The 16,406-nt window shown below is 40.3% G+C and overlaps 1 long non-coding RNA gene across 1 annotated transcript in view; it reads right to left on the bottom strand.

Moving 5' to 3' along the window:
* The window catches only part of Gm38407 (predicted gene, 38407), an 84,916-nt gene that overhangs the window by 45,017 nt on the left and 23,493 nt on the right, over positions 1–16,406 (bottom strand). The window contains exons 5-6 of the long non-coding RNA NR_110487.1: positions 15,850–16,018; positions 13,008–13,106 (exon numbers count right to left, since the gene is read on the bottom strand). This is a non-coding gene — a long non-coding RNA (predicted gene, 38407). The remainder of the gene's footprint in view (positions 1–13,007; positions 13,107–15,849; positions 16,019–16,406) is intronic.

Here is a 16,406-nt window from a genome sequence, read left to right as displayed (position 1 = left end):
CAGTGATTAAGAAGAGACCAGCATCTTTGAGGTGACATCTTCTGGGAAGTGTTTTCTGAAAGCACAAAGAGGCTGTGTTACAGAGATAGCCAAGGTTGCCCTCCTGGTGCAGCGGGACTTGGTAATGTGTAAGGGTCACCCAGGTGGTACTGGTTTTGAAGGCATGAAGGGGTCACGCAGAACAGCTGAGGCTCGGCACTGTGAGAGGCCATGGAAGGCCATTGGTGAAGGTGCAGCCTCAGTTGCAATTGATGGCCCAGGACTGAAGGGGTCATGCAGTGTTTTGGAGATGCCAGTACCATGAAATGACCACCAAGAGCAGCAGCAGCAGTGGAGTACAGGCATCTGGAGCCTAGAGGACGACATGTGTGCTACAAAGGGCATGGCTGGAGAAATGACCCAAGCCCTTGGAGGAGCCCAGAAGATCGTGAGTTGGATCCCAGACATTGGAAAGTTGGACATTGATTTTTGCTTTTGACTGTGACTGTGCCCTGATATTTTCCCTCTTGAAGGAAGAAACTATTTTAGTGGAGCCCACAGTTAAGAGACTTTTAATTGTAAAAAGACTTTGGATTTTAAAAGAGATGGATATTTTAAAGAGATTGAAAATTTAAGAATATGTAAAGACTGTGGGACCTTTAAAGTTATTTAGACGTTAGGGATGAATAAGAATGTAAGGATTGAGGCTTACTAGTGATGTGTTTGTGTGTCAAGTTGACAAGGGGTCAATTGTACTGGCTAGTTTTGTGTCAACTTGACACAGCTGGAGTTATCACAAGAAAGGAGCTTCAGTTGAGGAAATGCCTCCATGAGATACAACTGTAAGGCATTTTCTCAATTAGTGATCAAGGGGGAAGGGCCCCTTGTGGGTGGAACCATCTCTAGGCTGGAAGTCTTGGTATATAAGAGAGCAGGCCAAGCAAGCCAGTAAAGAACATCCCTCCATGGCCTCTGCATCAGCTCCTGCTTCCTGACCTGCTTGAGTTCCAGTCCTGACTTCCTTTGGCGATGAACAGTAGTGTGGAAGTGTAAGTCAAATAAACCCTTTCGTCCCCAACTGCTTCTTGGTCATGATGTTTGTGCAGGAATAGAAACCCTGACTAAGACAGTCATGATATTCTTGATAGTTTCAAGTTTTAAACCATAGGTTTCAAAGTCTTATTATAGATTTTCAGGTCATTTTTCTTAGGGAAAAACCAATTGCTGAACATGTGAAAACAATTTAGTTTACAGGAGTAGAGCAAGGAAGACAAGATGCCAGTTGCTGCAGCTCAGCTCAGCTCCCTCAGAGCAGGGTGAGTGTGATTCCCAGCAGCCAACAATTTGAAAACGACAATCAAGTGGACTTCTGTTTCCTTGGTGTCATCACAGACAAGGCAGCAGAACAACTGTGAAGAAGGCATTTAAATGAATTCCAGTCTCCAGTAAGGAGTGATAGGGAAAGTGAGCATTTGAACTGAGTACCAGGCTTAAAGTCCATGCCTGGAGAGGACTGTGCTAGTCATCAGGGTAGTAGCAACCTGGCTTCCATTCAGCTGTCTATACAGATGCAGAGGGCACACAGGACCTTGGGCACAAAGGAGATCTCTGCAGATCACTTTTCTCCCTCTAGAGTTTGTGTCAGCCCAGTCAGGCTCTGCAAACGCTACCCAGCAAAGACATCAGGAAGAAGCCATCTTCACAGCACATCATGAGGTTCCTGCTAGAACCTGAGCACTAAGTGCTTGGGACTAAGGAGCAATTTTTCATGTGTGCCTGTGTGTGTGTGTGTGTGTGTGTGTGTGTCACTGCTCTCAAAAACACACAACAGGTTATAAGTCCAAATAGAGAAACAGATGGAAGAAGGTGTCAGGCTCTGGCCCCCAACTGTGTCAGCCAAAGTAAGAAGAAATTTAAGTTGTTAGTTATGGGAGCATCCTCAAATGCAGGTTCGAACTGGGTTCCTGTGGTTAAGTTACTTGTCTCTCTTTTTAAGTGTATTTCTTTTTAAAAGCACTCCATTACCTAGAATTTCATATATTTCAGAAGAGAAAACCCCTTTAGAATAAAAGAAAGCCTATGCCAGACTTGGTTGCATTTAATGTTCATTTAAAAACAAACAAACAAACCAACAAACAAACCCCTAAGGCAGGTATCACTACCAGCTTTGTTTTTACAAGAAGCAGGTTGGAAGCTGAAGTGGCTTATTTTACATCACACAGTTTAACAGGGACCTGCCTGGCTTTCAGCCCTCTGGTTGTTTACATGTGCATCCAGCACTTGAATAGAACCTTCTAAACTACAGTTTACTCTTTCCAAGTGGAAATACTAGAGGCAAATAAAGAAGAAAGTATGAGAATCCACAGGTAGAACTTCACATTGCATCAGCCTTTCCTCTGCCATTCATAGTCTGTGACAGTAACATTCATGTCATAAAACCTATCCCTATCTCATGGCTTTGGTATGGCTAGTTCAGCTCATGTATCTCTGTATGCATGTGTGCATGTGCTGTGGAAGGGGAACCTCTGTAGGTATACATCTAGTCCAATACCTCTTGTGCACTATAATACTCCATATTCAAAGTAAAACACCAAAGGAACATTGAATCTGGAATAAAAATGATAAAGATAGGTATGAAAAGAGATCTGAGCTAGTGAGATGGCTCCGTAGGTAACAGCACTTGCAAGTTTAGTGACCTGAGTTCAATCCCAAGATTCCACGGTGAAAAGAACAACCTCCACGTATGCCATTGTATGCACACACACACACACACACACACACACACACTATACAATAATAATAAATTGCAAAATTAAGTTTAAAAAGAACAAAGGTACTTTTTAGTTTCAGGAGCTCATCAAATTTTCTGAAGTCATGCTGTACAGGCATCATGACTGGGACAGTAAATAACCATCCTGGGTTATGAAGACAAAGTACCTGGAGTAATTTGGAAGATGGAGTCTTATCCCTACTGGGTTGTGGCATCATGAGGCAATTCCTGGATTGCTCCAAACCCTCTCCCATCCACAACCCACCTTCTGTCTTGCTTCAATACAGCTCTACCTAGTGTTGGCCAAAGACTTAATGTAAGAACCACAATTACTCTAAATAGAAATCACTTGTTGGCCTACCCATCTGCCCCATCCGTCCATGATCTCCTAGGTGGCTGAGACCTTCAAAGCCAGGTCCTCCTCTTGACAACCTCTTGCCACCTACGCAAGAGTGCATGCTGAATTCTATTAAATACATGAAGTAATATGACTGACTTGTTTAATGAATGTCTTGTTTTATGTGGGATATTATAGCACAACTGGGATTTTCACCATAGAACTTCATGGGTACAGGCAGCTGCAAAAAGAAAAGTACTTTGGGAGCTCAGTAGACCCAGCTAACACCTAGGCAGGGGCTTTAATCTCAGCCATATTCCTTTTTTACCCAGCTACAGCAGATACACAGCAAGAAACACTCCAGCCAGTGACTCACTCGGCAGTGTGAAGTTCAAGGGTGCTCATCAAGGTTGCCAGGATGACTGATATGGGCATCGCTACTCCTTCCATTTTCCCACCTCTTCTGCCCAGAAGTTGGTGCATCTCTAACTGTATTCTCCCAACTCTGACCTGGACTGGTGTCTCCATCAGCATCCTGCTTCATTCCTCCTCTGGATGGCCTGGATGAGAATCAGACTGCCGTTCCCCTCTCCAGGACTAAGGTCCAGGAGGCCTTAGTCAGCCTATGTGGGAGTTGTTTATCTTCTCTTTCATCCTAGACTAGTGTAAGTGAAACACGATGGTGTGGTGGCTGTGCCTGAGGATGGATGTTTTCTTTCTTTCACACCTCCTCTCCCTTATCTGCCTGTCTCTTTGGTATTTTCCTCCAACTTTCTTGCCACAGAACTCAGCATGTCTCCCTTTCCTCCACTGCTCTCTGAGAGTCCTGAACTGTGTAACCTCATCAGTAGAGTTCTAGATGACTCTCCTTTCTTATTGCATTGGAGCAGGGGAGCAGTAGAGTTTTCTCTACTTATCAGTGCAGCTCTGGTTCAAAACAGCCTGTTAATTATGAGGATCATAATGTAAAACTAGATTTGAAGTTCTGAAATCTATGGAGGTGGCAACATTTCCTAGGTACTGATGAGAAAGACAGCATGATGGAAAGCCATCCTGGGCCAGTTCATTATCATGCCCACTGTAGACTATCTTTCATCCCTCTGTTCTTCCTCCTAGTTGCCCATTCTTTAATCCCCTTCATGTGGGTGGTGGTCTTTGCTGGTCAATCTGTGGGTTCTAGGGTGAGTAAACTGCCATTTGATCTTTTCTGTGACCCATACCATTCTGTGTTGGTAATGGGACACAGAAACCTGGTAGAGCCACACAATATTTTTCCCTCTGCTGTTCCCCTGAAGCAATCCTAAAGTTAAAGTCACTCCAAGTATGAAGACCAATGGGGCAATGGAATGAGCTAGCTCACAATTTCTCTAGCTATAGGAATTGGACACATTCACATTTGGTCCTACATTATTCATTATTTATTTTTTTCCCTTGGGCACAGTCGCTAGAACTTTATTCAGCCAGAGGAGTCCTCTGGATCCCTGTGTTTTTCATATTATGTCTCCAAGGACAAAACAGGTCTTGAAACTTGCACTGTGGCAGACTCTAGAACCCACAGGCTATCATGGATTCTACTCTCATCAGATGGTGGGAAGCAAGAAGAGAATGAATTCACATAGTGACAAAATTACCCTCAGGAAGGCTCTCTCTCTCTCTCTCTCTCTCTCTCTCTCTCTCTCTCTCTCTGTCTCTCTCTTTCTCTCTGTCTCTCTCTCTGTCTCTCTGTCTCTCTCTCTCTCTTTCTCTCTCATCCCCTCTCTCTCTTTCTCGCTCTTAGTTTGGATATGGATCTTTAGACTGTTTAAGAACTCTGTCAGTAAGCATGTTTCCCAGCTATTGAGATCGGATAACATGCTTGGTCTTTATCAGTACCATCCTCACCTCATTCAGGATTATTTCTAAGCATCTTTCAAGTAAAAACATATCTTTGTCCACAACTTTTCTGCTGTCACGTTTTTTATAAAGAGGACCGGTACAAAGTAATTATGGAAATGCATCCAAGATCTTATTAAACTAGGCCTTCAAGGCATCTTTTCTCCCTGTAGATCCAAAGCCAAATCTATGCCACCTAAGAGTAGAAATATCTGATGGAGGGAGGAAGGGAACATCACTTTGGTGCAGAAAATCCTGGCTGATAGCCCCTAAAATTCCAGCAGTGTGTCTTTATGCTGAATGTCTTTCTTTCTCTTCTCATTTTCTTTTTCTTTTTGGCACTTTTCCATGTCCTCAAGGCATTTTCTTCGAATGATTTGTGAAAAAAATTTACTGTGCAAATTTTAACTGTTAGATATCAAATCTTTACTATGTTTGAAAACAAATGTTTTAAATCAAAGTTTTGAAAGAATAATGGTAGAGGCTCACCTTTTCCCTACTTGCCTTCACAAAACCATCTTTGATTTCCTACAGAATGCTGGGAAAGTAAACATCAGCATATTCATTTAATTTCCCTTTGGCTCAGCAGGCCTTGTTTCTAGAAATGTCTCTGATTCTCTCTGACAACAGTACTATCTCTATTTCCCTAATCCTGACATCATTCTTGATTATTCCTTCCTAGCCCTCACCACTTAAATTATTGCATTTTTCAATGTCTCAGCCACTATCATAATTCCCCTTGTAATAGTTCATGGGAGTGGAAGGAAGAAGAAGAGGAAGAAGAAAAGAAGAAAGGGAATAGAATAAATTTGAGCCTTATCATTGAAACACTTAGCTAAAGAATCCATGTGGACTGTTTATTCACTTGGCATTCTTATTCACTACAACATATATTTGCTACATTAATTCACAGAACTCATAAGAAAATCTGTGAACTGCTATTTTGAGAACACCTATACAGCTTTCATATTCTTCCTCATGGATCCCCTCCTCTTCCATTTATCATTTCAAAAGGAAGTGTCTCCCACTGGTGAGAGCAGTCCATTTCTTCTAGAATGTCTCTATCAGTTCTAGGAGCCATCTCTTCTCTCTGATGGCCATCTATTGGTGGAGGAGTAGGGTATGATGATATCTGAATTATCTGATGTGAATTTGTCAAAATATGGCTAAGACTGATGTGCCTCAATTGGGTCAGTGTAAAGAAGAATGAAGGGGAGGCCTGGCTCTGAGAGACATACTTTAGAGGTGGGATGCTTTGGGCAGGAGACAGTTGAGATTAGAGGAGAGTTAAAATTTTCAGCAAAGCATTAAAATATTTCTCAAGATATGACTTGTCCTTCCATTTCACAATATCCTCAAACATGTCCCTTGAAAGTTCAACAAACACAGTCCAGTATGGACATTTTCTATGTTCTTTTCAAATTGCACAGTGGTTTTTTTTTGGGGGGGGTTGACTTCACAACTCCTGGAAATTGCCACATATTTTGATAGCAGTCTAGTGATTAGCAGCCATTCCATTTGAATTGGATTTCTATAGGCTTTGAGGATGAGGATGAGTCTCTTGGGAACATCCTAGAGAACTAACTGGAAAATGGGAGCATACTGATGTTGCAGTATAAAGAATATTCTGTGTACCAGTAGCAGCCTACCTTTGTAAAAGATGACTTTAGAGACAGAACTTCAAACAAAGACTTGGGGACCCTAAGTTTTGCTTAGTCTCACTTATCACCCTGGAATTTTTAATGTTCACATTGTGTACAACTTCAGAAAACATTAAACCACAAGCCTTTTTACCCTTTATTAATCACATTTAGTATGAGGTAATCAATGAGCTGGGCTTTTAGTCATTTCTGGAACACGTCAGTCAGTGTAGAACTTTGTTAGAAGCAGTCACGAAAGCATGTGTTAGTTTTGAGTTTGTAGAATTCTATCGTGACAATCACAATGAAATTAAGTCATGTAAGATAGTAAAATGACTTGAAAATTGGTTTTATATATAGAAAAAACATGAAGTTAGTAATCTTGCTGTATCTGAATTTCATAATCATAATATAATAAGATTTCCAGTGTCAGGCTCTGAGCCTAAGGAGAGCAGAGAGTATATTTGAGTTATCTCTATTACATTGTCTGCCTGTCACAAGACCTGACTAGTAAGAGATATTTAACTTTAAAATTACACTTTGTACATACAAGATCAACAACTAGCATCCACTGAGAAGCAAAATAGCTTCCAATAGAATGGTGAGAGAGAATGGGCATTGGACATTGATCAGGGTACTATTAACAGTGAATATACTATGAGCCATGCCACTCAAATTGGTGCCTGAACAGTTTCCTGTGTCATTGAGAAGTAGCCAATGACACAGGTCCCTACTCAGACAAATTTATGGTTTGGATGAGAAAGAAAAACAAATAATATAAATGAAAATAGTGAAATATTCTATCAACAAAAGTAGAAGGGTATCATAAAGAAAGTAGATGCTGAGGGAGGAAGTAATTAGTACTCAGTCTAGAGAAGATTTGAAAAGGTGAACTTGAAGTTCTCTTACTGGCTTCTCTGGCCATCACGTAACTCTGTCTAGGTATATTTGCTTAGTTTATATAGTTGAGATTCTGCCTAGAGGCAATTTTGTCTTAAGTTACACAACTCCTAAGCAACTTGAATCTACTCAACCCTGAATGTTGCATTCAAACATTCTTTATCCCTGCATCTTAGAGGAGAAAGAAGATGGAAGAAGTACTTGTGCATGAGCAGTCACAACAAATATATTTTAGGTTTCATGGTTCCATTCTACAGATGTTATCCTTGACCTGCTTTTATGAGATGCTGAAGATGAAATTCTTAACACCAATGCCTAATATAAAATTGTATTGGGCAACTTTGATTTCCCATCTTTAAGCTCAAACTAAGTGACAGTTAAAAGTATAGGCACTGATGGGTTTTTATGTGGAGTCAGACAAACCAGCTCTAGTGTTAAATCGCTACCAACAAGTATCTATGCTACCTTCAGCAATTCACATTTCCTCGCTAAATTTCAGTTGCTGTGTCTGAACTAGAATATGACAATTGACTGTCACAAATCAGGACAAGTGGAAGATTAAAATTTCAAGCCAGATGTGTTAGTATATTTTTAAATACAGTATGTAATGTTGACTGTGATAGTTATGTTGGTAAAAGTACAAAACATAATAATTTTTTTCTTATCCAAGAGAAGACATTTTTGGGGGATAGAAGCAAAAAGAAATTGGAATGATGTTAGCACAGCTAGGTTTATCTTGTACTACCATGCACATTAAATTTGGAATTAAATTATCATTCACACCCAAGGAATAATGTTCCCTTACTTATCCAAGTAACTGACTCTGGAGTAGTTACTGGCTCTAAGTAGCTGAATTACTTCCATACTTTTTCCATAATTATAGGCCTAGTGTGGGTCTTATGAGTCTTGCTTTGGAAAAAACAACTTATCTGCACCATGATATGAACTTTAGAGGAGAGGTTTGGATGGGATGTTGTTGAGACCCTGGTGTTTGTTTTTTTCCAGTCTCATGATCAGATTTTCCTACTCTATGAGCTCCTCCCATTTTCTGTGTTCTTCAGTACATGTTTTATTACTGATAGAAATTATATTAATCTTACTCTTTGTTGCCATAGCACATTTGTTGAGATTTTACCTGATTGAGGATATTACATATGCATATATGTTCAGATCAAATCCATATCATCCCCTCAAATACATCTCTTATCACCTGCCCTAGTTTTCCTTCCCAACTTCTTTTGTTCTTTCAAATCTAGTAAAGGCTACCAGTATGTTCATGAGTATAGGACCATACACTGGAGCATAGTCAGTCTATCAGGGACTCTCTCTCTCTCCCTCTCCCTCTCCCTCTCCCTCTCCCTCTCCATCTCCCTCCCCCCTCCCCCTCCCCTCTCTCTCCCTCTCCTCCCTCTCCCCACTAGCAGTTGTCAATTGCTAATAGCTCCTCAGCTACAGATGGAACTTTATGAGCATCTCTTCTATCTGGCATGTTGAGTGTCTTGATCATGTGCATGTCATCACTGCCACTATGAATTCATATGCATCATTACCTTGTCTTGCCTATCAACTACTCTTTCACAGCAAATATCAAGTATCTCTGACTATTATCCCATGGTAATTCATGTACCTTGGGTTTGTTTATATCTCATTTAAAGCTCCATAGTCTGGAGTCTCTTATTCTCCAGATGTTGATTAGTTGTGGTTGACTGCAATGCCATAACCTGCAAGAAGAAGCTTCTTTGATGTGGATTGAAAGATGCACTGATATATGGGAATAAATACAAAATCTTACAGGGATGATTATTAGTCTTTATCAGAATAATAGTAGTATATTTTCCTGGGTCCTATGACTTAATTATCCATGGTTTCTGCCTGAGTTAATGGTGCCAAATGTGAGTTCCAGGTTATATGGAACAGGTCTTAAATTTACTCAGAGAATGCTTTGTTACTGCCATACATTTGTGCCAACTACTGCACCAATGGGTAAACCTTCTCTTGTCAAACATTACTGTAGATTGCATGTTTCACAGATGGGTAAGACCATTGATTACTTTTCTTCCTTGGTAACATCAATAGAACCATTCAACATGATAAAAGCTAGCTAGCAGGAATAAATCTATCAGGTTAGTATCAGCATGATTTCTCCATGTCATATGATCCAACTATGCATTGTGTTCAGCAATAGATTCTTAACATCGAGTTCTGGAGTATACTCAAGAATAATGACTGTAATGCCTGTACTGTGTGTGTGAGGGAGCATCCACTGGAACCCACTGAACAACACCTTAAAAAGAGGAAATTCATACTTGGCTCTGGACTTTCTATTGAAAGCCTAGGTGTCTGGGAAAGGCATTGTCTTCTCCACATTATACAGAAAAACATATTAAACTTCTTTTAAATATGTATATGTACATATTTTTGCCATTCTTCTACAGTAGTAGGTTTCTGCATGATATTTTCAAGGGTCTGCAATGTTAGTTATCCACCTCTCTATCATGCCCTCCCATCCTTAATCCCTTTTAGCCCCTCCTATTCCATTGTTTCTCTTTATTCCTTTATACCAACTGTGTTCTATACCCCTTCCTTGAAATAACCTCCTTGGTCTCTTACTACCTTCTTGACTTCTATGGGTACTCCCATTTGAACACACATATCTAAAAATTTAAAGTTAGTATCCACATATGAGGGAGATCATATGTCATTTATATTTGTGAGTCTGCCTTACTTCACTAAGAATCATTTTTTTTCCTATCTCCATCCATTGGCTTGAGAATCTTCTAATTTTCTTTTCTTTATAACCAAATACTATTTCATTGTGTATATGTAACACATTTTCATTACCAGTTGATAAGCCATTCCTTGGCAATATTGAATAGAATAGAGTGAACATGGTTGATCATGTGTCTGTGTAATAGAATATACAGTCATTTGAGAGTGTGCCCAGATATGGTATAGCGCAAGATATCATTATGGCAGAGCTATGTTCTACTTTTTGAGGAAGCTCCAAACTGATTTCCATAGGAGCTTTACCAGTTTGCAGACTCACCAACAATTACTATGTGTTTCCCGTTCCTCACCTCCATGCTAGCATTTTTGTCATTGTTTAAAAAAGTCTTAGCTATTCTGATTGGGGTAAGATCAAATTTCAATATAGTTTTTATATGCATATCCCAGATGGCTACATATATTGAAAGTTTTAAAAGTATCTGACTGTACTCTTCAGTGCTGGTCAAACTGTGTTGAAGAATGAAACAGGCTCCTCACCCTGCACAGAACTCAACTCTGCATGGATTATGAGCTTTAACATAAGGGCTAGAAGCTGGAATCTTCTAGAGGGAAAAGTTTGGGCTATGCTCTAATTCCTAGACACAGCAAAAGGCTTTCTGAATGGGAACCAGTAGCACAGGTGTTATGACCAATTGAGTAGTAGGTTCTCAGGAAACTGATACATTTCTGAAAAGCAGAGGACTAGGAGAAAAGGCAGCCTAAAGAATGGGAAAAAGAAGCCGGCTATGGTGGCCCAAGCTTTTAATCCAAGCTCTCGTGGGGCAGAGGCAGGCGGATTTCTAAGTTCAAGGCCAGCCTGGTCTACAAAGTTAGATCCAGGACAACCAGAGCTATACAGAGAAACCCTGTCTCAAAAAACAAAAACAAAAACAAAACAGAAAAAAGAATGGAAAAAAGACTCACCAGTTAATACGTATGATAGTGGGTTAGTATCTAGAATATGCAAAGAACTAAATAAAAATTCAACAGCAAAAAAAAAAAACCAAAAACAAAAACAAAACAACAACAACAACAAAAAAACCAAAAAAAAAAAAAAAAAAAACCTATTAAACACGGGGGCATGCAAGACAAAAGGAGACATACAAATGGGCCATAGTACCCATGAAATGCCAAAGCTTCCTTCCCATGCAGTCTCTTCATTAATCCTAATCACAAATTACAGACACAGATTTCAGCTGCCCCCAGATAAACAAACTAACGCAGTTAATCACAGGCTATGTCCCTAGAGAGATCCAGCTTTAGACCCAAGTTTACGCTACTCTTTGAATCCAGAATTTTTGCCTTCTTACATATTGATATTGAAAGTTGTTGGTGTCTGTTAAATTTTAAAGCGGACATTAATGCATCCTTGTATTTATATATCTTAAATAGTTCTTACAGAAAATAAAAGGAATTATTTGGTCATCAAAATAGCCTCAACTTTCAACTCAAGTGAGTGAGTCTGTTTCTGATCACTAGGTGGAGAGGTGTCTCCTTTGGCAAGGAAACATCGATGTAAACACTGAGGCTGTGCAGCCCAGGGTGCCTATGAGGAAATGTGACTCTATATGGTAAGTGCATCCCACACCTACAGCAAACACTCCCACGGCCACCAGTGTTGGATTCAATTAAACAGTAAATTCATCATCTTTAGCAAGAGAAGAGAACAGCAAACAGTTGCTCTCTCATGACTAAACACCCCTTGGATTTGCTGGCCTTTGATTTATTGGAAGAAACCTGCTGGGAAGAACATACTGTGTAGCTGATTAATGTCAGCTTCTGTCATCAGTTTCCACTTAGATTCTTGGCCAGTCCTGACATCTCCTCCCTGAAGGATCCAGAAGAATTTGAAGGCTGATCCAAGAGCTTTACTGGCATGGGATTTGCAGAATGCGGTGTTTGCAAAATAAGGAAGATGAATGGAAGTGGAATCCCATGTTCTCCCCTGGACTTGTTTCTTTAATTCTCTTCTCCAGAGGCCCAGCCCCATGCCAGGACCACACCAGCAAGGGGACTGGGGAAAGTGTGTTCCCAGGCTCTGGTACAGATGGCTTGCATTTCCTGTGCTGCTTAGATGCTGCCTCCTTGGGATTTGTCAAACTGGGAAGGGGTCTGAAGAAGAATGCAGGGCACAATTATCATCAGAATCTTCTCTGTGATACATGGAAAAAAGGCTGTGGGAGAGTGGGTACCATGGTCACCAAGCCCCATCCCTTGCCTGGCTGAAGATAAGAAAACTCAGTGCTCCTCTGCTTGGGCACATGAGTTATACATTTCACTGGGTCCTAGAGATTAGCTCTTCCCTATGGTAAATCACAAATCAATTTCATTACATTTAAAGTAAGCAGAATTCTGTATGTTTCCTGGTTGAGGAACTGAGTATCATCGTATAATACAAAATAAGGGTTTATTTTCCCTTGCCCTTGAGGGAAAAGTATCTAAAGAGAAGTAATAATTTTAAGTAGACCCTGTGTTTTTCTTTCTCAATTAATTTGTAGGTATAGACAAAGGAAGAGGTTTTCAAGTGAGACTTAAAGGTCTATTTTGGTTCTCCATAAATGTTCAATCAGTTGCTACAAAACTTAATGGCATGAAATAACACTGCGTATGGGGTTGCAGCTCACTAATTCTCAATGTCCAGAGTTTGGGAATGAGTGGTACTGGAATGAGGTCTGCCAAGATATTCGTAAAGACAGAAGCTAGAAAAAAAAATGTGGTCAGAGTAAAGCGGTTTGGGGCTTACTTTGAATCTCTCTCTTCTGGTTCTTTGTATTATTCCGGGGCTGTCAGTATGGTTCTCTCCACTTGGGCTAATGATGACTCCCTCTGAACACAGTGGCCTCTAGAAAAAAACATACTGATTTATAGTGACAAAAAGTGTCAAAAGGACTATTGCAGTCAGCTCAATCTATATGATATTTTAAATATACCGGTTATCTAGAGATCCATAAAGAACTTCAAGATCATTTCAAGCCTTGAAGTTATTTCTATTTATTTTTAAACGAAATATAACAGTCAATATTCAATGCCAATTGAATTTGTAGTCATGAGGTAGCCTCTGTCTGTGTCTATGATGGCTATTTCTAGAGAGATAAAGAGATAGGGAGTAGAGTGACTCCAAAGGCTTTCAACACCACCATTGACACAGGGTACACACTGAAGAGAAGGAGAATAGGAAGAAGAAAGCCACCTGAGGACTGACACTTTTATTTTCTCTGCATTTTTTTCTGCTCTCAGGAGCAGCTTGTTCTGCATACTGTTCAGAATTACAGTTGTTCCAGAGACACAGAATCAAGTGGCCACAGACTTGACCTTCTGAAACCTGCGCAAAAATTAAAATAATATCCTCCCTCCAGTTGTTTTTCAGAGGTATTTGGTCTCAGTGACTATAAGAGTGGTAAGGGGTTGGTAGTGATGGGGAGGGGCACTAACCAATCCTAAAAATAGGGAGGCTGGGTAGGAGATTACACCCAAGTGATTCCTAAATTTCATTTTGTATGTATTTGTTGAGACTCCTTTGGAACACTGCTGCTTAGATTAAATGCTAGGCAATGATAATCAGTAAATGCAGATCTAGAATCGGAACCCAGGCCATCTGAAGCAAAGGCTACCTTTTTGAATGTTAAGCTAACTTTCCTTATCCAAAGAAAGCATAATTCAGTGCTTTTTACACTCAGAGAACTTTCTGCCGATTTAATGATGATTCAAGATGCCTTGGGATCTTGCATAAGAAATGAGTTTTCCATATACATGTATGTGGCAGGGAATCAACTGAAGTGTTGATGGTAGTGTTAACCATGGTAACAGATGTATTGGTTTCGGTGACTCAGGTATCTGGTGTCATTATTGTATGCCAATCATTGAAGCCCCACCCTGTTTATGTTCAAACTGTGTCGGCAGTCACACTGCAATGATCTTCCCACACAGAAACATTATAATTTGCCTTTTCCACTATGCCATTCAAGGTGCATCAGACTTTTCTCAAACCTCCCATGTAGGAGTCATTTGCATTGCTCCTGCAGTTCTTTGCCCAGCTGCTTTCTACACCTATTTCACTCTGCCTGACATGTAATGGGGATGAGAGTAAATAGATCTGAACCACCATGTCCATATTTAACCAGAATGGCTTCTTTGCTACTGAATTTTAAGGGAGTTGAACAGTGTAGACTCTATATATTTCAGATAGTTATAGTAATAGCAACAGCAATTGAACATAACTTCAGTGAAATCATAAGGAAATGAGTAAGAAATTCTTTGCCTCATGCAGGAGTCAAGTGTGGCAAAATTGTCAAAGATAATGTAGGTTTCTTCACAGATTTACAGTGTCACCATTAAAACCTTATCTCTAGGCTTTCATTTCTTAACCTGCATGGAAAGTTTTTATTCTGGGTGCCTCGATGAGTGCTTTCAAAGCACCTGGAATACTCAAAGATCCTGGGAAGAGCTGTACAGGGTGATCCAACTTCCCAGGTGGAGCCCTAAAAGGTTACATGACATTCATAAGTTATCTGTGACCTACAAAAATTAAATAGCCAGAGATAAAGTCTCTTGAGTTTGTTTTTTTCCCCTAGTTCTGAGAGTTGATATCTCCAGGAATGTTGGATCAACATGTTCTTGTAAAAGGAACAGAAGCACATTTTGCAAGACCAGACAGGAATCGTCAGGGTGGGGAAATTGTCTCCTGGTTGTGGGGAGGGGTCAGGTGCCAGATGTTAGGCACAGGCAGGGTTACTGGAAACTATCAGAGACTCAATGAGAAGGATACTCATAGAATCTCAAGTTATTTTTCTTCTTAAAATACAAAACTAGGGTAGTTAACCATGAGAACATTCTTGCCTTATAGATAGGAGATATTTAGGAAGAAAAGCAAACAAATCATGATTTGAAGTATCATTTTGTAGTTTGCTGGATGCAAACACTGTGTTAAAAGCTAAAAACTCTGTAAAACAGAAGAATGCAAGGGGCCCTGTATCCTAATGAGGGATGCAGGGGGTCAACCTGACGTTCAAAGAGGTTGGGGATGATCTTAGGCAGATCTGCCTGGACATTCTATTCGGTTGTCAACTATTCAACTGAATTGGTTAATGGAAGGCACCTTGTGCCCTTTGCACATTCTTAGGTCATTGTTTGCATAAGTGAACTTATCTAATTCTTACAATTTCCTTACATGTTAAGTTTATGGTCCCTATTTAAAGGTGATGGCTCTATGACTCTGAGTAAAGTAACCCACTTCTTTACCAAAAGAGTTAATTAAGTATCTTTATTTCTTTGTATATATTCATGGTACCTCAGATTGGCCTCCCTTGCCCACTCTGGTCGAGCCATATTCCCTAACAAAACTCCCAGTGATTCTATCCTAAGAAAATCATCAGGACTCTATGTGGATTCAGATCTGGTGAAAATGGCACCAATACTGTTTTAGAAATAGACTACAGATGGCAGTAGCCACCTCATCTGGGTGTGGGCCTGCCTGGAAGTGTTAGCAATTGTTCCTTGGTTCACGCTGGAAGCTGTATTTTAGGGAGAGTGATGAAAACTTTAGAGCCACAACAGTGGAGCAGAAATGTGGGATCCAGTCATCTCACCTGCTTCTTGGCTCCTATAGCTGGCCTGAGGCATGTTCTTATGCCGTCTTCACATGGAACCCAGCTGATAAAGAGCCTGCAGCTGGCTGAGGGTGTTCTCCAGAGCACCTCTGTCTAAAGGTAAAGAAGTATGTTCTGTGCCCTTGTGTGCTTCAGCCATGATGGAAACCTGTGGGATGGTAAGAGGACAGATGTGTTGTCAAGAATCTCAGCATTTAACAAAAGAATGAGTGTGGATAAGGTGATTCCAAGCCCACTTTCATTGTCAGGAAATCAACACTTTGTACCATCTTCCTGCAACTTACTTTTAAAAATAACTCCCATTCCTGTACATACAAAATGGCTCACCTCTCTGGCCTGCTTGCCATTCTCTAAGTAAACTACACCTCTGCTCATCTGGTCTGATCCATCTCCCAGTTCTGCAATGTGCTCCACTTTCTGAAATCTTTGAAGTATTTTTTCAGAACCACATTAAAACCCAGAAGACACCAGAAGAGCGTCAGAGACAGCCTTCCTGAGATGGAGAGGGAGAGCTGGTCCAAAATGATAAACACATG

This window comes from Mus musculus, chromosome 12 (genome assembly GCF_000001635.26).
Source record: "Mus musculus strain C57BL/6J chromosome 12, GRCm38.p6 C57BL/6J".
Taxonomy (NCBI): Eukaryota; Metazoa; Chordata; class Mammalia; order Rodentia; family Muridae; genus Mus; species Mus musculus.
This window is presented reverse-complemented; position numbering and strand designations above follow the sequence as displayed.